This window comes from Macaca fascicularis, chromosome 16 (assembly GCF_037993035.2).
Source record: "Macaca fascicularis isolate 582-1 chromosome 16, T2T-MFA8v1.1".
NCBI lineage: Eukaryota > Metazoa > Chordata > Mammalia > Primates > Cercopithecidae > Macaca > Macaca fascicularis.
In genome coordinates, this window is record NC_088390.1 from 13,442,916 (window position 1) to 13,469,052 (window position 26,137).

Below are 26,137 nucleotides of genomic sequence, written 5' to 3' on the forward strand. Positions count from 1 at the left end.
AAGTCATATTCTTAAACAGAATAGGAAGTAAAATTACATGAAAAAGTTAATGGAAATAAGTAAAAATATTACCTGAATTTTTAAAAACACATGTAATTTGGGTTAAGGCCCCATATCATGAGCATAGCTACTTATCTAGTTTATCCTTTTCAGGTACCAGGATAGTCCCAGTTCAGTGAACCCTAAAACAATGCTTATTGCAATGATTATTTCTGGGCATCATGTCAAAAACAATAAAAATGTTTTTAAGAACTATTTTGTGACATTGTACATTTGAGTAACATATTCCTTTCAGTGTATAGATAACCAGCAACATAAGATTATTCCAGGAATCATTAGACACAACTACAACATAAAAACAAGTAAGATTATCATGTGGCCAAATGTAAACAAACATAAACATAATCAGCCTCTTTTAATAAGTGACATTTGAAGTTAGCACAGTGAACCTTCCTGATATTACACAGAGCCATTATCTGACTGACATTTCCTGTGTGTAAATTCTACTCCATCTGTAATTGTCGGAATTGATTATTTAAGACTCGGCCGGATGCTATACTTTTCTGGACCTGGCATGTGTCTGAGTGAGTCACTGCCTCCCAGGATACTATCCTTCATTCGGTGTGCACTAGTGTTCTGCACCCTTCCAGGACAGGACACCCGGAAAGAAACCCAAGATGCACAGAACAGATTTGCATGGTGTGCTACCGGCGTGGAGAAAACACAAATTGGCTACTGGACCATAATAGATAAAAGTTAGAAGTAAACTATTGGTTTCCAGTGACTGGCGTAAAAAAAAATAGGGCAACAGAAATTCTCATCCACAGTTACTACATATTAAAATAGCTCCACATCCAAGTCACTGAAGTTACCCACAGGACAGACACTTTGTGATTCCATAGTTGAAAACAAGCTCTAAACCCAATGGGACTCTTTACAGCGAAGCTGGCCTATCTGTCATTAATCAGCTGAGGGATATGGATTCAAATGTTTTCTGCTATATCTTTATATGGGACAGTCTTATTATCTTATTTCAATTGATTCTTTGAGTGAAGATTATTTTCTCAATTTTCCCTGTGTTTGTTACAATAATGTCATCACTTTTGCTTCACGGAGAATTCTTTATTTTTTATTTATTTATTTTTTTAGACGGAGTCTCGCTCTGTCACCCAGGCTGGAGTGCAGTGGTGCGATCTCAGCTCACTGCAAGCTGCGCCTCCCAGGTTCACACCATTCTCCTGCCTCAGCCTCCCGAGTAGCTGGGACTACAGGCGCCCGCCACCACGCCTGGCTAATTTTTTGTATTTTTAGTAGAGACGGGGTTTCAACAGCAGAGAATTCTTTTTGTACCTGGTGGCATAAGCTCTCCTATTTCCAGATGTAGACAGGACAGAGCACTTTTGGAACACATACAGTGTCATGAGCTCAGCGTGGGCTGTGTTTTTAATGCAATTTGTTATTTAATCCTCACAACAACTCTGCAAGCTTGAGGTTGTGGTCCACAATTTTTACTGATTGAGTGACTGAGATGCAGAAAGGCCACAGTTACTCAGTTTGTATGTGAGCAGTCCAAGGTTCAAATCTATGTCTGTTGGACAGTAACTACTTTTCTTTTTACTGTTACACTCTTATTGTACCTGTTTGGTATGCGCATTAATATATGCAGCTGAGATATATGCAGCTGAGTGATCTCGGCCAAGTCACATTATCTTTCTGGCATACCTTATAGTGCATAAAATAAGAGGAGTGAATGAAATAAGTCTAAGTGTTTAACCTCAGTTTTCTTTCAAATATTTGTTCAGTATATATGATGTACTGAGAATCAAAATACTTAATAATAAATTGGCATTTCACTAGTAGCAAAATACATAAAAACATCCAAGAGTTAATAAGAAGTGCTAGTGAAAGCACTATCAAACTGACATAATTAACATTCATAAAATATACCATCCCAAAACAGCAGAATACACATTTCTCTCCAGCTCACATGGAACAGTCACTAAAATAGACCAAATTCCAGGACATAAAACATACCTTTCTAAATTTAAAATATAGAAATCATACAACATATGTTCTTACACCACAATGGACTTGAACTAGAAATTATTAACAGAAAGAAAGGAACATTCTCAGATTTTTGGAGATTAGACAACATGCTTCTAAGTAATACGTGCATCGAAAAAGAAGTCTCAATATACACTTAGAAAATATTTTGAACTAGGGCCAGGTGTGGTGGCTAATGCCTATAATCCCAGCACTTTGGGAGGTTGAGGCTGGTGGATCACCTGAGGTCAGCAGTTCGAGACTAGCCTGACCAACATGGTGAAACCCCATCTCTACTACAAATACAAAAATTAGCTGGGCATGGTGGCGTGTGTCTGTAATCCCAGCTACTCAGGAGGCTGAGGCACGAGAATCGCTTGAATCTGGGAGGCGGAGGTTGCAGTGAGCCAAGATCGGGCCATCGCACTCCAGCCTGGGGGACAGGGCGAGACTCTGTCTCAAATAAAAAGAAACTATTTTGAACTAAACAAAAATGGAAATACAACTTATCAAAACTTGTGGCATGTAGTAAAAACAGTGCGTAGAGGGAAATTTATGGTATTAAATGCATATGTCAGAAAAAGAAGATCCAAATCCAATCTTATACCTTATGAACCTAGAGAAAGAAGAGTGATTTAAGACTAAAGTGAACATAAAGAAAGAAAAAATATTTAAGTGAGGGTAGGGGGTGGTGCGAGAGTTGAGAAATTACCCATGGGCACAATGTTCACTCTTTGGATAATGGGTGCACTAGAAACTCGATCTTCACCAGTACGCAATATATCCACATAACAGACATGCACATGTACTCCCTGAATTTAAAATAAAATAAAATTTAAAAATTAGATTAAAAAAATCAACCAAATTTAAAACAAAAACTCAATAGAGAAAACCAGTGAAACCAAAAGTTGGTTCTTTGAAAGGATTCATAAAATTCATAGACTTCTAGCCAGGTTTACTAAGGTTAAAAGAGGAAATTAAAGAGGAGTCATCATTATTGATCCCATCAACAAAAGGAATTACGATATTCTACCGGATTTAAGGAAGGGCTTGGCCTTTTAAGAGAAGAAAGAGCTGGTGCTGCTATCAAGATGATCATTTGATTAACAGATGGGTGATGCTGGAGGGGAGAATGAAAACATTTTTAGAAGAATGTGTCACATCTCAGGAAGAACCAGTAGATACTGTGGGACCATCAGCAAGTGGACACATGAGAAATGAAGGAGCTGGACATACCAAGGTCAGAATTGGTGGAAACAATCCAACCATAAGGGCTATGCCACTCCCCTAAAAGAGAAATGGTGAGTGGTACAAATGTCAATTCCAAAATGAAAGTAACGGGTGCTTCACAGCGGCTTGGATGTAGGTTTTCCTTAGTACCTTCCAGTCCCCTCAAATAAACAAGCAATGTGTGTAAAAATAATGAACTTGCTATTCATGTGCGGTTTTAAGGAAGTCTCCTAGACAAATCCTTCTCCCCGAATAAAAGGCTGACCCTAGGACCCTCCTACGTAGAAATTCTGAAGTGGTCATTGCAGCCAGCAAAATCAGGAATACCAAGGAACTTATTTCAGCATCCAAAGGAGTTCCCTATGAGGATGGGTCACAGCTGCAGGAGCATCTCAAAAATCACAGCCACCCACATAGATGACACAGCACCTCATCATGGTGCCGGCTGAGCGGATGAATCATCACCTCCCCGGGGATGAGGCATACAGACCAGGCCCTCAGCAGGAGTTCTCAGTGTCAGGGAGCTTGCTAGTGCTCTGTCACATTCATGGTAAGGCTGCTTGGGGAAAACAGGGAGAACAGAAAAGGAAGACAGAAAATCTCAGTGGTGTGGACACGGCGAACAAGAACACCAATTCCTGCCACAAACAAAAGTGTGTTTCAGATCCCAACTTCAAGCAATTTAATTATTATGATGTTGTTCATTTTAAAGCTAAGAAAACAGGTCAGAGCAATCACTTAGTATAGCTAATACAGTCATGTAACAATTAAGTGACAGAGCTGATTAAGACTCTCTGAACTGAATGAAGATTCTCTGTCTGTATCACCATATGGACTTCCTACTATTAATTCATGGTGTCTAATCATCACTGTCAGCTGTTGCCTTCCCCAGCACCAAGTTTCTGCAGCCGTCAAGCTGACATTCACACTATTTTCCAGTCATTCATGAGCAGGTGCATATTAACTTCTCTGGAGTTGTTTATTCCTAAAATGAGAGTAGAATTAATAATATCAACATTAGCAGTTGGGAATATGATACACTATTCATTAAGCTAATTGTAAGTGAATCTAAAATCTAAAAGGTGTTATAATCTAAAACCTTAAAATCTAAAAGGTTTATACATATATTTGGGTAAAAGCTTCTGTAAAGATGCATCACCTGGGGGCATAAGAGATATACGTAGCAATGAGAGCTGTAAATACAAACACACTCTTCATAGGAGAAAGTTTAGATTTTATAGAAAATAAAGAAGCTAGGAAGCCATTTCCTGTTGGGGGTGGAAAAACCTAGATTATCTATTGTCATGAAATCCAGGGGCAACAAGTTCTCAAAAAAGCATGGAAATCCAGTATTGTTAAAAGCCCAGTACATTCAATGGAAGCAAAGTAACCGGAAGTGGTTAGAAGGAAACCTTTGACGATCTTGATGAGAGAATGATCAAGGAAGTTATTAGAATGAACCCCAGACTGCATGGAATCAAACTTGGCTTGAGGAAAGTGTAGCAGATGGCATAAATGACACAAAACTTGGGGTAAGGACCACACACTATTTGCTCAAGTATCTGGGCAATGAAAGGAAGAAACAGCAGTAGTAAAGGGAAGTAGTAGTTTTCTTAATAGCTGATGAGATCTGTGCAGTAAAAGAGTAGAGATGTAAAAAACAGATGGACTTAGTGTTGGAAGCAAAACTCCCAGAAGCTAAGAACGAATGGGATCATGAGCATGACTAGGGGTATGAGACAGTCACCTAGAGACACAGCTACGTTTTGATGAAGAATGAGATGGATAAAGTTACCGAGATGGTTTCTTTTACTAGAAAAAACTTCAAGTTAGATTTCCTGTTGGGTAAATATTTCAGGAGTAAGCTCTATACCAGGGATCTCAAACTCAAATACCTTCTGGAACCAGGAAGGTGATAGCATGAGTGAGCTGATGTGACAGGCAATTATTTAAGAACCTTGCATTTCCTCTAAGTGATGTGCTCTCTTCCATTTTTCTTAAAGCACGCAAGCAACTTTCTTAGCTTATCTTTTACTTTCTGAATTTTGATAGAGACATGGTCAGGGAGGAGGGTTTTCCTTTATTGAGAAAACCGACATCCCATGTATGCTTATAAATGCAAATGCAACTTGGTCTCAGAGTCAAAGACACAATACTGAGTCCAAATGGAATTAGAATCTGCATCCTACAGAGAAAGGCCACTAACCAGTTCCTACCCAATTTAATCATGTAAGCGTGTGGGCCAGGAACTGTCAGATATTTTAAGAGAAGCCAGAACTCTACATGTTTATGTGAAATATTCTCATTTTCAATGTTGGCTCAATTGAAAAGCAAAACAAGACTAGGTAGGCCATCTGGGCAGCAGACCTGCCTATGCATCAATCTCCATCCTCTGTTGCACACATTCAATGAAACCTGTCACAGACCGGGAAAACCACTTTTGATACCTGAAAGTCAAAGTTACTCATGGTTTTCTTTGGTTACACTGATTAAAGGAAAGAGGGGAAAAAAATCCTTTAATGCCAAGTGAGCAATTTGGGATTAACGGTTTACCTGGACAATTGCTAATTGGGAAAACAGAATAAGAGGCTTAAGCTAAACAGGTTCTGTAACAGTCGAGCAGTTGTTTGTTTGACTTGGATAATAGAAGGCATTCTTATGGTCGAGGTAGGTTTTGCTTTACCTGCTGTGGCAGAATTACATGATGTGGTCATCCAACCATGGGGTCTTGGTAAAATAAATTATGGTGAAATGCTATGCAGACATTAAAAAAAAATGATTTAGAAAAAGGTTTATTTCTCTGGGGAATTTCTCATTCTATGTTGGTTATTGTTCCAGACAATGTTATCAAAATGTTAAGTTTTAAAGCAGATTAAAATATTATACACAGCATGATGCCATGGTTTCAAACATTATTATCATTATTTTCTAAAATTTTCTAAAACAAGGACTTCTTTTTCCTAGTAGTGTCTTGTTCAGGCTCTGGGATAACATGAACTGATGCTGCAGAAAGCTGTGACTCAGGATTGTGGAACTTTAGGAAACTTGGGAGTTATTTTACATCATTCATGCCAGGGGAGCCAAGAAATATCCACATCTATGCTCATTTCAGAGACTATTTCACAAAGATGCTCCCAAATTCCACATTACAATACCTTTTCAATTTCCTCCCTCCAGTTCTGCCTCCCTCCTTTTTTGGTGGAGACTGTTGTTTGTCTTCAAATATCCATTTTGCTTCCGATAGAATTTTAACCGGGCACTGGGATGCTAAAAAAAAAAAAAAAAGAAAAGAAAAGGCAAAATTTCGTCTTCCTTGGCAACTAGAAGTAACATATGACTTCTTTTTTTCTTGGCCAGTGTGGTAAAAGAAGAACGCAACTTTCAGAAACTGTCCTATAGGGCTGTTGTCCCCTGACCTGTGCCCCTTCCTCTTTATAATCTCTTTCTGCCTCTTCCTACCTATGTGTGAATGCGGCCATCTTGAATTCCATGGATGACAGCTATGCTCTAGGGATGACAAGGTTTCATCTGGAATAAGAAAGCTGAGAATATTTTGAAGCAGAGCTTCCAACCTCTCTGAGCGATATCCTCAGAGCCCAATTCCTTCCTAAGAAATATACCTTCTTTACTTACTCTTGAAATAGATATATCTGATGTGTGTGCTGGGATGAGGCCCCTTATGAACCACAATCCTGCTTTTACTATTTTAGACAACTAATGACTAGATTCCTTGACACCTCCATTTAAATTTCTAAAATACTAAGTTGGTATATTGGGTAAGAACATCTACTCTCTATTTTTTTTTTTGTCGTAACTTTGCTTATGGTTTTAAGAACCAAAATTAATAATGCAACTAAAAATCTGTCAAAAGTCCTTCTATAACCCTATTTACCTTCATTAGCATTTTTTTGCTTTTCTTATGACTTTATTCCACAAAGTAAACATTAAGATTCTCATATTAAGTGTCCTCAAAAATTATGTGAAATTTTTAATGGCATTTCATTCAAGTTATGCTAAAATAAAGAGAATCTATCACTTTTCTATAGTAAACCTTTTCTCCCAATAAAATATTTTCATGTATTTATTCAAATTTTTCCTGTGCATAGCTATGGCTATCTATTTTCAGTTTGTCCAGGTTTTTCTTGTTATAAAAAAGGACGTGATGGCTTCTAAGCTCTTTCGCTGTCAGGGCTAAAACTGGAATATCTAAGTCATTTTGAAACACTTCTTTGTATCTCATGACCACTCCAATCTATGGCCTTATTAGTGTTTCTCCATAGCTTTCTAGGAGCTTCCTAATTGGCCATTCTGCCACAAGGCTCTTGTATTTCCTGACATACAAAACCACACTTCCATTGTGCCATTCCTCTGCTCATCAATTATCAATGGCCAGTAGTTGCCTACTTACAAAAATAAAACTTTTTTATTCTGACATTTAAGGCAGCTTATAGTTGCTTTGGTTTGAATGTGTCCCCCAAATTTATGTATTAGAAACTTAATCCCCAAATTCATATGTAGATTGGAGGTAGGGCCAATGGAAAGTAATTAGAATTAGACAAAGTTATCAGGTTGGGACTCCACGATGGGACTGATGACTTTATAAGAAGAAGAAGAGAGACCTGAGCTGACAAGCATGCTCTTGTCTTCTTGCCATGTAATGCCTTCTGCCATGTTTTGACACAGCAAGAAGGTCCTCACCAGATGCTGGCCTTCCAAGCCAGACACTTGGACTTCTAAGCCTCCAGAACTGTAAGAAATGCATTTCTTTTCCTTATAAATTACCCAGTGTGTGTTATTCTGTTATAGCAATGTAAAATGGACTAAGACAGCAGTCTTTCTTCATAATTTGCCTTTGGCTACTTTCCAAGGAGAAGCTCGTGATCCAGGTCAGGAATGCTGTGTCATTGCCCCTCCAATGTTAGCTATGGTCATGTTGACTGGAATACTCAATACACTTTGTCCAAAAATTCCTACTTTTGTTTTAAGTATTGTCCAGTTCCATCTCCATGAAGCATATACCTACTATTCTGTGTGTCATACGTTTTTACATGGATAAAAATGATAATATTCCTGGAAGAAACCCCAGAAGTCTTTGGATTCATGAGACAGGTGAAGGGGCTTTCTCAAGGACATATAACTAGTTAAAGTCAGAACTAGGCTTACAACTCACTTCCCTTTTTCTTTCATCAATTTTGGGTCTCCTAAAGTAGTGATTTGCAAACTCGTTGGCATGCAATGAGTTTTAAAAAAGAGAAAAAAATATATTCCTGAGCCTATCTCCTGAGATTCTGACTTAGTAAATGAGAGTTGGTGCTCAAGAGTCTAAATTTTGAGCAAAGAACTCTGATGCTGGTGACTGAAGAATTCACTCACTGTCAAACACTGTCATAGAGGACATTTACAGAACATAGAGTAGTGGCTGGCCTTCAAGGAATATCTGGGCAACTGGACTGGTAAAAGCATAGTAAAGAAAGTGACTTCCACCTGACTCTATTAAGTTTGTCCAGAAATGGCTGGGCACGGTGGCTCACACCTGCAATCCCAGCACTTTGAGAGGCTGAAGCGGGTGGATCATAAGGTCAGGAGTTCAAGACCAGCCTGGCCAAGATGGTGAAACCATGTCTGTACTAAAAATACAAAAATTAGCCAGACGTGGTGGCAGGTGCCTGTAATCCCAGCTACTCGGGAGTCTGAGGCAGGAGAATCTCTTGAACCTGGGAGGCAGAGGTTGCAGTGAGCTGAGATCGCACCACTGCACTCTAGCCTGGGTAACAGAGCAACACCGAAGTCCAGAAATATATTATCAGCATAAAAATATTCCATAATGAAGACAACATTTCAATTCATTGGGGGAACAATGGATTTGCCAGTAAATGATATTGAAGTCATTGGCTCACCAATTTGAAAATAGCAAGCTAGATGTCTTCCTCATACCCTTTATGAGCATACATTTTACAGGAATTAATGATTTACATTCAGAGAAAAAATAAAAGTTTTATAAGAAAAGGCAGGTGATTACATAATTTTGGGATGAGTGAAGAGTTTTCTAAGGACAATATCAATGGCATCAATCATAAAGGAAAATACAGTGGATTTGACTACATGGAAATTAAAACCATTCACATATAGAAAAGGAATAACTACTGAGAGGCTAATTATAAATTTGAAAAATGTTTTGTACAACTAACAAAAGGTAAGTCCTTTTCATATAGAAAAGACCCCTACAGGCCGGGCATGATGGCTCACGTGATGGCCTGTAATCCCAACACTTTGGGAGGCTGAAGCAGGTGGATCTTGAGGTCAAGAGATCAATACCATCCTGGCCAACATGGTGAAACCCAGTCTCTACTAAAAATACAAAAATTAGCTGGGTATGGAGGCGTGCACCTGTAATCCCAGCTACTCAGGAGGCTGTGGCAGGAGAATTGCTTGAATCCAGAAGGTGGAGGTTGCAGTTAGCCGAGATCGTGCCATTGCACTCCAGCCTGGTGACAGGGCGACAGGGCAAGACTCCGTCTCAAAAAAAAAAAAAAAAAAAAAAAAAACCCTTATAAATAATTAAGAAAATAATAAACTCCTATTAGAAAAGTGGGAAGTGGAGACCATATAGGGAATAGGATCCATTTTCTGTTATACATTTACTTATAGGTATATATGCTTACATAAGTTCTTTGTAAAAATATGTATTTCTATGAAAAAGAATAAATTTTATAGTTAAATAAAAATAACTACAGAGATTTATCCCAAATTATAAAAAGTATAACAGGGTGATGGGTAATTTTTATTTGCTTGCTTTTTATCTTTCTGTAATTTCCAAGTTTTGAGTGATAAATAGATTTTACTTCTAGAATAAGAAAAAAGTTTTTAAAATAGAAGAAATATGAACAATTGGTGAATCATGATCTAAGTTTGTTGTCTCTATCTGGTTTTCTCTTGATGCTTTGATTTGAGGTGGCCATAGAAGCTTTTGGGACACTCTCTGAAGGTCCTCAGCGTAGCGTTCCCTGGAGCCCCTGGATGTCCTGGGCTTGGCCAAGAGCTTGGAATGTGTTACACAGAGGAAGCCATTGTCAGAGTTGGGCTTACTGGCCCAGCCTGTCTCCTAAAGGCGGGTTCCTGGGACCAAACCAGAGCACAATGAAGAAAGAAGGGAAAATAGCCATTGGCTTCTATCACAATAAAGAGAGAGCATGGCTCTAAGAACTTTCCAAGGCGTTTCCAACTTGACATTTCCTTCCTTGACCTTTTAGCTTCTTACTTTCCTTCACATACAGTGGCCCAGAGCTAAATTTAGCATTATCTTTAGAAAAAGGCAATTTTCCCAAGAATTCAAACTACAGACTTCTGAACTCAAGAAGACAGAGTCAGGAATAGCGTTGCATTTGGCTTATTTAACACAGAGTTACACATCCTTGGAGTAGCTCCTGCCTAACTCAAGAGAGTCAGCAAGTGTCTTCCCAGGATTGAGTGAGACTTAGGTATTCTGTGGTCTGCTTCTTGTACAAATGTCTGATGTGCTGGAGTGATAATGCAGACATTATTACAGCATTCTGCAGTGTCTCCTCCTTGCTATCCCTTGATCTGCATCCAAACAAACATAAGGAAAAAGATGTTGCTCTTGACTTTAACACTGATGGCAATCTTGGTACTTGGGGTGATGTAGGTGCTGATAGAAGTCAGCAAGGAAGGTCAGATCTTTATGGCTTTGGACCTGTCTATAGCTCCAGCATTATCTCTCAACAAGACCCGGTCACTTCTTGCCCCCTTTGTTTTGATTTTGCAGAATTTCTTGGGTTGTCTCAGTGGCCCATGTTCTTTGAAAGCTTCTGGTCTTCCTTTTGGAACACTGGCCTCACCTCACCCTCTCCACCAGCAAGGCATGCCTGACCTCTTAGCTTTGCTCAGAGGCTCTTGCGAGCATCCACTGATTTCCTGGAGCCAAGACTTTATACGTTAATTTCCTATTTACTCCTCTGGCTCCCCTACTCCCTGTGTGCTAAATAAATGCCAAGTGGTATGACAACAGACTGCCTAGTGCCTGGCTTGTAGCATCCAAACACCCGTGTTCAAATCCCTGTCCTGGACTTACATTGTGGTCTGTGTGCATTAAGTGGTTGACTCAACCTTTTACCTTCTCATCTTTCACTTCTACAATGTGGATGAGGATAATGAAACCTGTCTTATAAATTTGGAGTGGGGAAAGCACGTGAACAACTTAGTCTAGTGTGTGGTTTCCTAGGAAACAGTCAATAAGCTTTAGCGAAAGCAATTAGCCAGTATCATTCTTGTCAGTTTATAGCACGCCACATACAAGGTGCTACTCATATTCCTGTTTGGTCGCTCTTCTCTACACTGTCTGGCCACACTGATCTGCATGTTCCTAATACAATTAAACTGTTTTCTGCCTCAGGGCCTTTGCACTCGCTGTTCCCCATGTCTGGAGCACATTTCTCTGAGTCTTTCCGGGTGTGACTGACTTCTCCTCTTCCTAGTTCAGCTAAATTGCCACCTCCTCCAAGAGCATTTTGGGCTAACACTATTTAAAGTAGATAATCCCCCTACCCTCTGTTTTATCTGCTATAACAACACTAGATTTATTTCTCCAATAGTTACTTTATTGATTTACTTCTAGAATGCCTGTTGCTTACACTAACCTGTGTAACCCTCTGAGGACAGAGGCTTATCAACCTTGTCTCTCGATATCTCCAGCGTCTGTCTAGTGTCTAGCACCCTATGTAGGTATTTGTTTGATGAATAAATGAGTGAATTAATACATGGACTGAAGGAATGCATGACTTTCAGAAAATTCAGCTAATGCAATAGTTGGAAAACACCAAAAGGCCTAGCAGAAAATCCAAGCTCTCCTGCAGAGTCAGCTGCAAATATAGAAGTCTGTCTTCATTTTTCCTTATCAAGACTGACAAGAGGATACAAAGTCCTCTGAGCTCTTTGGAGGGGAATAGCAATGCATAAACACAAAAGATAATCTTGTTTCTTTTTATGAATTCAAAATAATTTTTGAAAAGGAACAGGCCCTCTCAAAGCATTATGCCCACACAATCTTTGCTTTAAGTAGCAAAAAAATCCCAAATAGCTTTACGATCTCTAATGTAATGCAGATGTAGAGGGTAAGAATTTGATGGTCAATTAATTTAGAAAGTATCCAGGGCCTAGCAGAGGTTCAACTTATTGACTTTGAAATTTGACTCATGATTCCAACGTTGCCCCCACTTTTTTCCCCATCTCTAGATATAAAAAGAAAGGAAAGCTTGTAATATTGCTTATGGAATGTTCTAGAGGGGTTGTTAAGCTGTTCTTCATAAAAACTCTTGGACCAAGTTTTCCTAGCCCTTTCCAACTGGGACTGTTCCTGAGCATTGAAGTGAAGTAATATTAAACTGGCAGGCTGCTGAGAGCTGATTATTGTGGGGAGTTGAAAGGAAAGGACTGGCATCTTTGTGCTTCATTAATCTTCGAAGGAAAGCAAGCTCTGGCCACTGGACCAAATGCCCACATGTCAGAGCTTGATTTCCTGTTCTTCTGGGTTTCAGTCTGAATGCAAAGCAAATGTTTTAGGGAGCTCCAAGCAGCTAGGAGGTATGTTCCTTTCCCATGTGACCAGGCCTTAAAATCATGAATTAATATCCAAGTCTGAGAAAGCTGATAGTTATCCAGGCTAGAGGCAATATGGTGCCGGGAACTGTAGGCACAGCTAGTAATTAATTAATCAATGAAATGGCTATTAAGCTTCCTTGATACTATTGGGCAAAAGAATATCCTCCTCTTGTTTTCCAAAATTCTTCACGCATACCTCCATGTATATACCATGCTACTAACTACATGGTAATTTGCACATTTATCGCATTTGAATATAAAGTTTTCCTCAAGAGAGAACAAACTATAGAACTGTATATTTTAGTAATAGCTTTATTGAGGCATAATTCACATATCATACAATTCATCCATCAAAGCGTACAATTTAGTGGTTTTTGGTATATCCACAGTTGTGTAACCATCAACACGATTAATTTTATAACATTTTCATCACCCAAAAATGAAATTCTATACCTTTTAGCTATTGTCTCACCATAACCCATATTGGCTCTCCAGAAGCTCCTGGCAATCACTGATACACTTTCTGTTCCTATAGATTTGCTAAGTCTGGATATTTCACATAAATAGAATCATACAGTATGTGGTCTTCTGTGACTGGCTGTAATAGCATTTTGTGTGACTTATTTATCTTTGTGACAGGCACAAAAAAGGTGCTAATCAAAAATGTTAGTTGAATAAATAAGCGAATAAATAATTGGTTTCTACTATCGATTAATCACTGTGCAATAACTGTACAGAAGGAATATATGACATAAATCTTGACCACAGTTATGTTTAATCCAGATGATGAAGGAAGATTGATCCAAAATACTAAAATTAACTAAATCATATACCCTAAAATGCTCAAATAAGTGGCACGTAGGCGGGAAAAATAAGATGGTATATTGCAAGATGCTTTTCTAGAGCAAATTTTGGGGAAAAATTTTTAAATATAGATGTAATTTAAGCTTGGTGAAAACAGGTAAACCAACCAAGCATGGTGGCTCATGCCTGTAACCCCGGCACTTTGGGAGGCCGAGGTGGGTGGATCACCTGATGTCAGGAGTTCAAGACCAGCCTGGCCAACATGGTGAAACCCCGTCTATACTAAAAGTGCAAAAATTAGCCGGACATGATGGTGGGCACCTGTAATCCCAGCTACTCAGGAGGCTGAGGGAGGAGAATTGCTTGAACCCGGGAGGCGGAGGTTGTAGTGAGCAGAAATCGCACCATTGCACTCCAGCCTGGACGACAGAGTGAGACTTCGTCTCAAAATAAATAAATAAATAAATAAATAAAATAAAAACAAAAGCAAAACAAAACAAAAAGGATAAACCTTTGGATTCCAGGTTAAATTCTCATCAAAATATTACTCTTGGCTCCTCTATCTATATCTATATTTAAACATACATTTTTATCATCTAGTTCTATTTCTATACCCTCATTTTCATCTATAATTTTCTATAAAATATTCATCGTGTTTTTGGAAAAGCATCGCAAAGTTTATTTTCTTTTAGTCATTGCCATGATTTCTTCTCCTGAACATAAATAAGGAAACCCGCAGTTTGATTGAGGACTACTAGACAACCTCAAATAAAATAACACTTCAATGGCTCCCATTCTCTAATTTATTCTTCTTCTGATCCCTGATTGGGTGGTGTCTAAATCTAGTCTTCGATTTGCTGACTTACTATGCAGTGCTCTACCTTTCTTGGAAGCAGGAGCCCTATTCTGACAAGCCTTTCCCACATGGATATCCCACTCTGCTTCAGACTCCCTGTCTTTCAAGCAGAGATGATTTCCATTTTTTTTTCTCATACCATCTTCTTCAGTCTGTTTCAATGAAACCATGTGTGCTTGAAACCTGAGAATCATACTTGGCCCTTCCTAGTTCTTCCTACTCTATATCCAATTAATCATCAAAGACTATTAATGCCTGCTGTAGATTATATTTGACCAGTTATTTATTTTTACTTGTGTCTAGCTCCCTAGTTACAAAATGCAGATAACTATTGCCAACCTCACAAAGGAAATTGTGAAGAATAAAAGACACAGACGGTCAGCTCTTTGCTTTAGAGTAGAGAGTTCACATTCCTAAATAAGAGTCCTGATTCTGGAGTCTGCCTGAGGGTGGCTCTCTGGCTTTGGAGCAGTCACTTCTCTGTGTCTGACATAAAATAGGAGCATTGTGTATCAGTAATTGCATGGGGTGGGGGTGATCATCAAGAAGGCGACCTATGGACAGTGTGTGGAAGAATGCCTGGAAGTATTCAGAAAACGTAACCTCTCGGTAGATACGCACATTTTTTGTGCCTTCCTTTGTCAAACATGAAGCCCTCATGGGCTGTCCTAAGTACAGGTCTGAGGTGTATGACCTCCACCTGCATTCACATGGTCATGAATTTACACAAATATATGGCTGTGGCTCCTTTTATGCTCTGGCCAGTAAGAGAGAGGTAGAGTTTAGGGCCTATGAATTTGCCTGAGATTATTGGAGCTGTACATCAATAAAGAGACACATATTTAGAACCATTTAACACCACTCCCTGCTTTAGATTTTTGTTTAAAGGAAAACGTTTGGAATTTGCTGGGAGATAGTGAACGCTGGCTGATATTGAACAAGCTTCTACTAGCCACTTCAAATGGACAAATCCATGTTACACGAAGTCAATTTTGAGTATAAAGGCTAATCTCCAGCTTCCACAGGAACACTAAGACTTACCCAAACACTAAACCAACTCATTGCATTATAGTTGTGTCTCACGCTGACTCTCTCACTCTTTCTCTGTCCTTCTTTTCATTCTTCAGCCTAAAAGATAAGCATCCATGTTAATTATCCAACCTATTTTCTATTGTACTTCTGAGTGATTTTTGACCCTTTTCAAAAAACGTGTGTCACAGGCTTGGGGCCATGCCCACAAATAATCCAGAGAGGATATGAGCAAAGGAAGCACAGTTTTTATAAGTGCATGGCTTCCCAAGTGTCCTGTGTTCAACATTTCTGAATTCATTCATGTTTATATTATCCGATATGTTTGATATAAGAAATCAGAGTCATCACCTACACACATTGGGAGGAAAAAAACTCCAAAAATCTCATTATCTTTGAATAAAATCAACCTGTCTTTATCCTAGACAGCCATTTCCAGGAAAATCTAAAACAGTCCATTCAGCAGGAATGCCTATGTGGCTTGAGAAGGAAGAAGAGTTCTTTAAAAAGCTCCCTAAAGCAGCCAGTTCTCCACTGGACTCCCGAATCCTTTCTCCACTGTGAGTATCAGTTACAAATGCATCAGGAAGCCTAATGGTTTTACCATCTTCTCCTAACACAAACATCCAACAATATCACAGGAAGAGCTGTAGAAGCCCACTGCAATCTACAGGCCTTCAGCTCTCCCGTGGTAAAGAGCCACCACTCTCTGAGGCAACAGCACCTTCTCTGTCCCAAGATGTGGGCAGCAAACAGCCCTTAAGTCTATGGATATGAGACTTGTCCACTCTTAGCTCCAAATGGCAAGGAGATGACAATCATTAAAAAGAGATCATTACTAATAGCGTATTTTTAAAACTCAGCCTGGTTTCCTATTTTAGCCCTCATGAAAGTGTAATGTAAACCAGTCCTACGGCATTGGAACAACTTTTAAATAATGCCAGACACTCCCCAATAACAGCCCAAGAAAAAGGAAAAGTGTTGATTTAAGAAAACTATCCCCTTACATGTGTTTCTTCTTCTTTTAGTATTTTGATGGGCATTTAGTAATTACTATGTACCAGAAGCCAAGGAGCAAGACAGCCATAGTATCTGCTGTCAAAGAGCTTACAGTCTAGTAGGGTGAACAGAAGAAAAAACTATTAAGAGAGGGTAAGTGAGGGCTGTAAAAGCACGTAGAGAGGCATTTAATCCAACTGTGGGAAGGTCCAGGATGGCTTGCTAGAGGCAGTGTAAACTAAATAGAGATGCCAAGGATGTAGGGAGAACACTAGAGAAGAAAGAATATTCCAGACACAGAGAAAGCTTGTACAGAAATCTGAACGTGAGAGACAGAAAACACATTGGAAAAACTGGATTGCAGAAAGAGGAAAGAGGGAACAATCTTCTGCAGATTACATGAAGGCATTAAGGCATCTTGAGCAATCTGGGGTCAGTGTATGTCTAGGTTGGCAGGGGCTAAGTAGAGGAGTGAACTTACTGGATTCGCCCTTTAGACAAAGCACTATGCAGAATGGATGGGAGGTTGTAGGACTGCAAACGGGGATGCCAATGGCTGGTTGGTATCAAAATCTAGACAAGGGGATGGTAGTCTGAACTAAGGTAGCACTAGTGGTGATCAGTAGACAAAGTCAGAGTTCAAGGTGTCCAATAACACAGACGCTAACAACCTTCCAGTTGCAAGAAGCTCCTTCTATGGAGGCAGCCTCCCTGCTATTGATGGGGCTGCTAAGATCTATTAATAGGAGACATATTTGACTAGAGATGCATTCCTGTGGATGGTGATGGTGATGCCAAATATCAGTTGATTGGGTTTGTTTTGTCGCTTCCAGATGGGAGCATGTAGCGAGCTAGGATGATTGGGATTTGGGAGATACTACAGGCATTGAGCTTTTATCTTTAGGCCAATATGACAATTTTTTGAATACTATAGCTTTAAAACAAGTCTTAAAGTTAGGCAGAATTAGGTCTTCAGGTCTGTTTTTCAAAGTTGTTTTGATTATTCTAGAGTCTTTATGTTTCCTATGGATTTTAGGATGAGTTTGTCAATGAAAAAAAAAACAAAAAAACCTCTAGGAGCTAAAATGTAATTGCAGGATAGCAACCATGCCAAGATTAAGAAAATTTGCCTTTCACATACCATTCTGAGGAAGATATTTGAGGATTCACACCAGCAAAAATAGAGAAAGATCAGAGAGGAAATTGTGGAATGCAGGAAACAGCCCTAGATTCCCCTGGCATCCACAAAGTCTAGAAAACCTCTGGTCTGAATTGTAGCAAGAGGTCAGAGGGGTGGATGGACATCCCCCAAAAGACAGTGAATTCCTTGCATTAGTAGATGACACAATGAAAAGATTGGAATATTTTGAAGATATAATGGGGGCATATTATGTTTTCAGAAATGAGAAAAAAGAAAAGTGTTTAGAAACTCCTGGCAAGGCAAGGGGAAGCTATCAGGAAATCTGTGGTTAGAACATTAAACAATCGTTTAAAATGAAATTTTTAGAAAAACATTTGTTAGAGTATAAGTAAAAGAAATCTATTTCATCTTGATTCAAAAAATATTCTACTTCGTGTAGTGCGGAGATTACATTGAAGCAGTAAAGGAAATGCAATGCCTGTACAAGACTGGGCTAAGCAGTAAGAATTACTAACAGAATTAGGAGTCTTTGCTGTGTGCCATGGGTTAATTATAGAATCCTCACAACAACCCCAAGAGATTGATATTATTTACCCTTTTTAGAGGTAAAGAACTGATGGAAAAAGAAGTTAAGTGACTTGTCCAGGATCATAAAGCTAGTAAGTGACAGAGCAAATTTCTTAAACATTGTTATGTGCTGTTTTTGTAAATATAGATATATTTATATGTGAAATATTTGCTATATAGATAAATAAATAATATTTCTGGTTTATGTAGTTTAGAATCAACTTATGGATATGTCATTCTAGAACACAATGCTAATTGTATCAATCTTCGCAATGTATAGATACTGATATTGTTAGTGGAAGTTGATAGCTGGGATAAGGAAAGATGGAAGATAGGGTAAGAAGAGTCATATTCCCATCTTACATGGGGAATGTGTCTAAATTTAATAATGTCTAAATCTGATAAACCAGACATAGAAGCATAAGCATATTTTAAATTATAAATACAATCAATGACAAAACATTAATAATTATGTAACTACCAAAATAGAAAGCAAGGAATAGGAAAGATGGGGATTGTGTAAGTAACTAAGTCTTCAGTTCATAATGGCAAAGTAATGATAGTATCTACAATGGATGTTGAGCAATTTTTGTGTAAGTATATTCTATAGCTCAGTGGTTCTTAACTCCCACAATGCATCAAAATTACCTAGTGGGCATTAAAAATAATACGACTGCTTGAGTCCCACCTCCAGGGATCTGGATCAATGAATATCAGGGAAAGGCAAGTATGGGGAACTTTCAAAAACTTCAAGGTAATTTTTAATATGAAGTCATAAATGAGAACCTCTGATTTAAAAATAGGAAGATCTGGCCAGGTGCAGTGGCTCACACCTGTAATCCCAGTACTTTGGGAGGCCAAGGTGGGCAGAGCACAAGGTCAGAAGATCGAGACCATCCTGGCTAACACAGTGAAACTCCGTCTTTACTAAAAATACAAAAATTTAGCTGGGCGTGGTGGCGGGCGCCTGTAGTCCCAGCTACTTGGGAGGCTGAGACAAGAGAATAGCCTGAACCCAGGAGGCGGAGCTTGCAGTGAGCTGAGATGGCGCCACCATACTCCAGCCTGGGTAACAGAGTCAGATTCCATCTCAAAGAAAAAAAAAAAAAAATAGAAAGATCCACTAGAAATATCAAAAACAAAAACTGTTAAAACTGGTCACGTCTAAAACGTAGGATGTGGGTTGGACAAAATTGGAGTGGAAGGCTATGTTTTTATTAGCGTAAAACCATTTCTATAATTTGATTTTTTATTATATGCATTACTACACTTTATAAATATCAAAGAAATACATATACATAGTTTTGTAAAATAGTATTTAGATATAGATAGTAGATCACAAAAGAACTATACAAATAATATCATCCCAATCTTGTGGGAAATATATTTCCCACAAACACGCATCAAAATGTTACCAGTGGTCATCTCAAGGTTGCGCTGTTTAGGTTTATATTTTTGTTTGCTTTTTGTTTTCCGAATTTCTCATGAAAGTGTTTGTTCTCAGCCTGTGGTAGAACCCTATTTCTCTTATACTTTTAAATGAGAACACAACATTTTGTACATATCTCAGAGAATATGCCATAGGGCATATATTTCTCAGTTTAAGAAATAATTTCTAATGATACTAAAGTTCTGTGATAATATCTCCCAACTGTGAATTATCAGTGCAAAGCATTTTTCATAGTGATGGCACAATAGAATATTAAAATGGAACTCTCAAGATTAGATTCCCAAAGCTGAGAAAAATACAATAAATCTCAAGTATCCTCACTCCTAAACTAAGGTGCAACAGCCACCAAAAGATTGCAAATTAGGTTCTGCCAACATTAGCCCATAACCCACCTTGAAGGTATGAAAGAGCTGATGTAGAAGAAAGGCATAGAGAAAACTGCTTTGGAGAGAACTGTAGAAGAATTGTCGTAGTTATCTATCTTCCTTCTTCCCCAAGATGGAGAGAAGAAGGTACCTTCCTTATACCTAAGGCAAATAAAAGCACTTGAAGATTTTGGATCTATGTTCTCTGATGTTGGAGGCACAGTCTGTGTGTGACGCATTCCTGAGAAAATGAGACTGACAGAAAAGAAGACAGGTGAACAGTTGAAAGTGGGTTGCATTTCCCCTGGTGGCAGAGGGGGAAAATAAATACAGGTTTTCCTTGGGATTAGATACGGATCCAATAGAATGAAGTCACCCTAGAACTGTTTTTCAAAAGGTTCCCATCCAAGAGGATGTCTGCAGTGGAGAAGGGATTTCGATAAAGAGTTAGACTCCACAAAACCCAGGCATAACTCTATCTGAGTTAAAACCACAGTTGGAAGACCCCAGAGGAAGCCCTATGAGAGACCCACAAAAATGCTGTATCAGAAAAATCAGTCATGGAATCTGCCACAGTCAGAGAGTTCCAAGATACATTGATTATAACTTTGCCATCTAAGTAAGTTTTTTTTCCCTGCCCTTTCTCCTTCCCCTCTTTTCCTAGGTCCAACGCTAAAAGACAAGAGCTGCTACTAAGGAATTGGGAGTTACAGAGCTGGGACACAGTAAAGAAGCCAACTCCCCTGACCCTCTGTTCTGGTCTTCCTGATCTGAAGCAAGCTGTTTATTTTGTACTGCTGTAACAGAGTACCATAGACTAGATACTTTATAGAGAACAGAAACTTATTTCTCACAGTTCTGGAGGCTGGGGAGTCCAAGATCAAGGCACTAGCTTCTGGTGAGGGCTGAGCTCTGTTTCCAACATCGTGCTTTGAAAGCTGAGTCCTCCAAAGGGAAGAGTGCTCTGTCCCCACAGACAGAAAATAGCAGGGCAAAAAAGGGACAAATTCCCTTCCTCCATCAAGCCCTTTCATAGAGGCATTAAACCATTCAAGAAGGCAGAGCCCTCATGACCTGAACATCTCCCAAAAGGCCCCAGTTCCCCACCCTGTTGCACTGGGGACTAAGTTTTTAGCACATAAATTTGGAGGACACATTTAGATCTTAGCACAAGCCAAGCCGAGGGAGGAGAAAAGGTTTTAAACTTGAATGGAATTTGGAATTTTTAAATTACTCTGAATTGGAGTTAAATGTTGATTAAGAAAGGACTGAGATTTTTGTTTTATGACGGCAACAGAAAAGGCTACGGAACCCATGTGAGATTAGAGCTAGGAGCAGATAAAGAACTTTTTTACAGGACAAATTTAATGGCAAGTGGTTAAAAAGAATAAGGTTGATTTCAGCCTACATCCCATTGAGTACCCCTCACTCAATGAACAAAATAATTTTTTGAGTTGTTGTTAATTCAATGTTTTTAAAAAAGATTTATTTGAGGATAGTTTTTGTATGCAGACCAGTCCATTCAGAAATATTTCTGGTTTCTAAAATTAATATTAGTTATAGTTACAAAGTTGAAACCCTAGTTTTTCCTTATGCTTTTAAATTCTGCTTGTAAATTATATTATTCTCTTTATTCTCTTAACAATTTTTAACATTCACTTTTAAAGATCTTTTGATGGTACATTTCCCAATTATAAACTTAATAATGTAATTCTTTTGAATATTTTAGAATACATATTTAAATTTGATATATTTGATTTTCTTCTTAAGTGCTTTAATTGTCTAACTTAACAAACAAACCTTTCCTTATAAATCTAACGAACAAACTTATAGTGAATTTTGAGTGCTCATAAATGTTCCAATAAATGTTGTCAACCTAGAAATATTTCAAATTAAAATCACAAGTTTAAATTAAATATTTAATTACCCAATTAAATTTACGGTTATTGGATGGTCACTTTAGTAAGCCAAGAGTTCTTAAACATAAGTTCATAAGCACCAACTATTAAAACTATGGTGTTCTTTTTCTTCTACATTTCTTGCTTTTTTTTTTTTTTTTTATTTTGAGACAGAGTTTCACTCTGTCACCCAGGCTGGAGTGCAGTGGCGCGATCTCAGCTCACTGCAACCTCCACCTCCCAAGTTCAAGCAATTCTCCTGCCTCAGTTTCCCAAGTAGCTGGGATTACAGGCACCCACCACCACACCCGGCTAAATATTTGTATTTTTAGTAGAGAAGGGGTTTCACCATGTTGGCTAGGCTGATTTCGAACTCCTGACCTCAAGTGATCCACCTGCCTCAGCCTCCCAAAGTGCTAGGATTACAGACCTGAGCCACCGTGCCCGACCTCTTCTACATTTCAATTGTGAATTCTAACTCTTTTCAGAGTTATGAGATACTTACCACTAAGGAGGATATTTACCCTTTTGAGTAACTGATGTGAATTTAATCAAAACTTCTAATGGGCATAAGATACATAGAGAGTTGCATGCATTCAGGACAATTCTTTCTGCCAATTAAGGATACTATTATATAATCCCATGTATGATGTGGCATTGCTTTCTCAGCACACTTGGGGTTGCAAAAAGAAAAATTTCAGACAGGATTGCTAACGGAATTCTTGTCAGCAACTTTGATGTGATGTATTAAACCCTATTGATAATTTTTATGTCAGTGATTCTATAATTCAAAGGAGGTTTTCACATGCTTCAAGACCTCTAAATTCAAGTCTCATACATTGCCTCATTCTTGTTTCTACTCATAGACATCTGTAACTTGAACTTAGGTTGATTACCTCATTAGATTTCTGTTTCCTTGCATCTTAAGTGATGGAGGTATATTTTCTGCCTACTTCTAAACACGTTTGAACTTGATGGAAGGCTGCACTGTCTCATCATCCTGGACCACCCAACTCTTATACATATTAAAGTTATAACCAATTGCATTTTCAATATCTCACATAGCTACCAGGTCCTTCTATTAACAATTTGTACAATAAGAACTCAAATAAAAACATAAACAGGAATGTAGACATTAGTCTGAGAGACCCGGCTGTGACCAGTTTTGCATCTTTCTGTTTAACAGTCATAGGAATTAAGCAGCACAAATGTCTGTTTATTTTCTGAGTACATTTGTATGCAAAAGGCTAGATAACATATCCCAAAACATGTCGATCATAAGTAGCAGAATTAAGACCTAAACCCAGTTCTGATTACAAGTGTACTACGTATTCTATTGTACCTCTCCTTAAAAGTTCAGCAAGAGAGAAAGAATAAACCTTTGAAAGTTTTCCAATATCTTTTGAACTGCATTTTAAAAATAGAAAAACAGCTTCAAAAAAGGGTCCGCGCTGTCCTTGTTTAGTCTCTCTGACCAACTTTGAGTCTTCGGGAACATGCCATGGTGTGGAAAACGTCTCTGTTACAAGTGTCCTTGATGATCTATTTGGAATGGATTTATGAAGAGTTGGTGACTCCATAGGCGGGAGCACTGACATTTTTCTTTGCTGTATTTCAAACTCAAGAGCCCAAGCGTTTGAGATTCCAGTGAGCTCAGATTGTGCCACTGCACCCCAAGCTGGGTGACAGAGTGAGGCCCTGTTAGACTCTGTAGAAACTTCTCAGAGCACATTCACAGAGGCTTTTGATAGAAATCCATCCCATGCCACAGGTTGGTGTTGACTGTCGCTGTCCCCAAAGGCATGGAATAAAAACCTGAAAAGCAAAGTGTGATTTTATAGATGTGATTTTCAAGTTTCTCTTACCCTTCTTTTTTAAAGCAGTGGAACTATTTCTTCACATTAAATCTTGTTTAGAAAGCCAATATTGGGAGACGGAGGCAGCAGGATTGCTTGAGGTCAGGAGCTGGAGACCAGCCTGGGATATAGAGTGAGACCTTGTCTCTACAAACAATGAAAAATCTAGCTGACTCAGGCATGGTGACACACATGTGTTGTTCCAGCTACTTGGGAGGCTGAGGAGGGAGAATCTCTTGAGCCCAAGAGTTTGAGATTCCAGTGAGCTCAGATTGTGCCACTGCACCCCAAGCTGGGTGACAGAGTGAGGCCCTGTCAGAAAGGGAAGGAAGAAAAGAAGGAAGGGAGGGAAGGAGGCAGGGAGGGAGGGAAGTAGTGAGGGAAGAAAAGAGAGACAGAAAGAAATCTAATTTTTAAAAAGCTAAAAACAAGGTGACTCTAGTTTAAATACAAGTGAGAGATCTGATTCCTTTCCCCTCTGTCTTCCACTCTTATGCATTTCCTCAACACCCACAATTGTCTGTGAAGTACGGTTTAAATTACGGTGTCAGAGAAAGAGCATGAGGGTTCTAAGCATACCACTTCTCCAGAAAACACCTAAGGTGATCACTTCTTAGAAGCGTTCTGTCTGCCCTAAGGGGAGGAAGCTTGAGCGCGGTATCTATAGAGGTAGATGTCATTCTGACTCCTTCTCCATCATCTAATATTAGAAACAAGAGCATCATTGTTCCAGCTGTACAGAAGCCTTATGTGATGTTTGCCAGATGCAGCACATCTCTACCACTTCGTGTAAGGCAAATATGTATTTGTCAAAGAATAATTCCTAAGTGTGACTGGTAGAGTCAGGTCCCTGTGGGAGAAATTTTCCCTCCCTTCTGTTTCACTTCTAATCCCAGATGTGGTTTTTGTAAGTTAAGGGGGTTTATCAGAATAAAGCTTCCCCTTGAAAGGGGGTTAGTCTAGTTACTCCCTAATTCTGCTTTTCTCACCAAATCTTAACTGGCTATTAGGCAGCAGGCAGAGAAATAATGAAAAAGGAAGAAAATGTGTCCAGGCCAACCTTGCCAGTTAACCACGGCCTTGTGGAAACCCAGACTCCACAATGCTTGAATGCTCAATGCACATGTAATTTATAGTGCAGTTATTGATTGCTTCTGCTACCTCAGAATTATGGAAACATTCTGGGAAGTCATCAAGCAAGCAAAAAGGTAGAGACTATTATTATAGCGCTTACACTATCCAATAGTTTGTGGTTTTCCTTTCACATAAACTTGGGAGTTGAAACCCAAGGCCAAGTGGGAATCACAGCCATAAAAAACATGGGCATCTATTTTATTCCCTCAAACCATATTGAAGAACTTTGACTATATTATCCAACCTAAAGTCCACCCCCCAAAAAATTTCAACCCCAAATCCCCTTAAAGATTAACAAGCTGACAAACCTTGCTAATGTCAGAGAGAGGAAAACAGCTCCCTGCTAACTGCCGGAAATGGACTCCAGACTTCCTCTTTCTTCAGCTGAGGACACTATGTAACTGTTCAGAAATGTGAAGGTTTCTTAAAGCATGATGACTATTACAGGACTGAGACAGAGGCTCCTCCTGGAGCCAGGTAGCCACATTCAGCCAATGAATCAGACCCCAGTCTGGCCTGATGTTCAACAAGGAGATGATTTATAATGGGATACAGGGACAGCCGACGGATACACCTCAGAAGTTGGATAATCCAGACCAGCTGAGCGTAGATTGTGACATTTCTCTCTCTGTCCACATCATTTTCTTTCTGCATCATGTGAGGAGAGCAGATCTTTGAGAGGGCAGCTTACAGACACGCAGCACATAAAGATTCAGGCTTATCAAGAACTGGTCCAATTATACATCCTTCTGAAACCAATGTCAGCCTGGAGGAAATATCCCAGCAGAAATTAGACTCCATGGAATTCTGGAAATTGTAAAAATGTCACAATATATAGAAAGACTATTTCTTCCTTTCTGTATTTTTGGGGGTGGATGGCTGATTTTATAGAAAATCAATCTTTATTTCAAAAGGTTATTAGTTTTGTAATGTATAACATACTCTGAGCCATAATAAGTATATAATTTTGGGTCTGTAGATATGTAATATTATATTTTAATTACCTACCTTGAATAAACACTATATTTACTAACATAGCAATACATGAGGTATATAATCTTATTGCTTCAATAAACAAACGTGTTTAAATAATGTACAAACATAATTCTGAAATACATGAAGCCTATGGACTGAAATATAATAGAAAGGA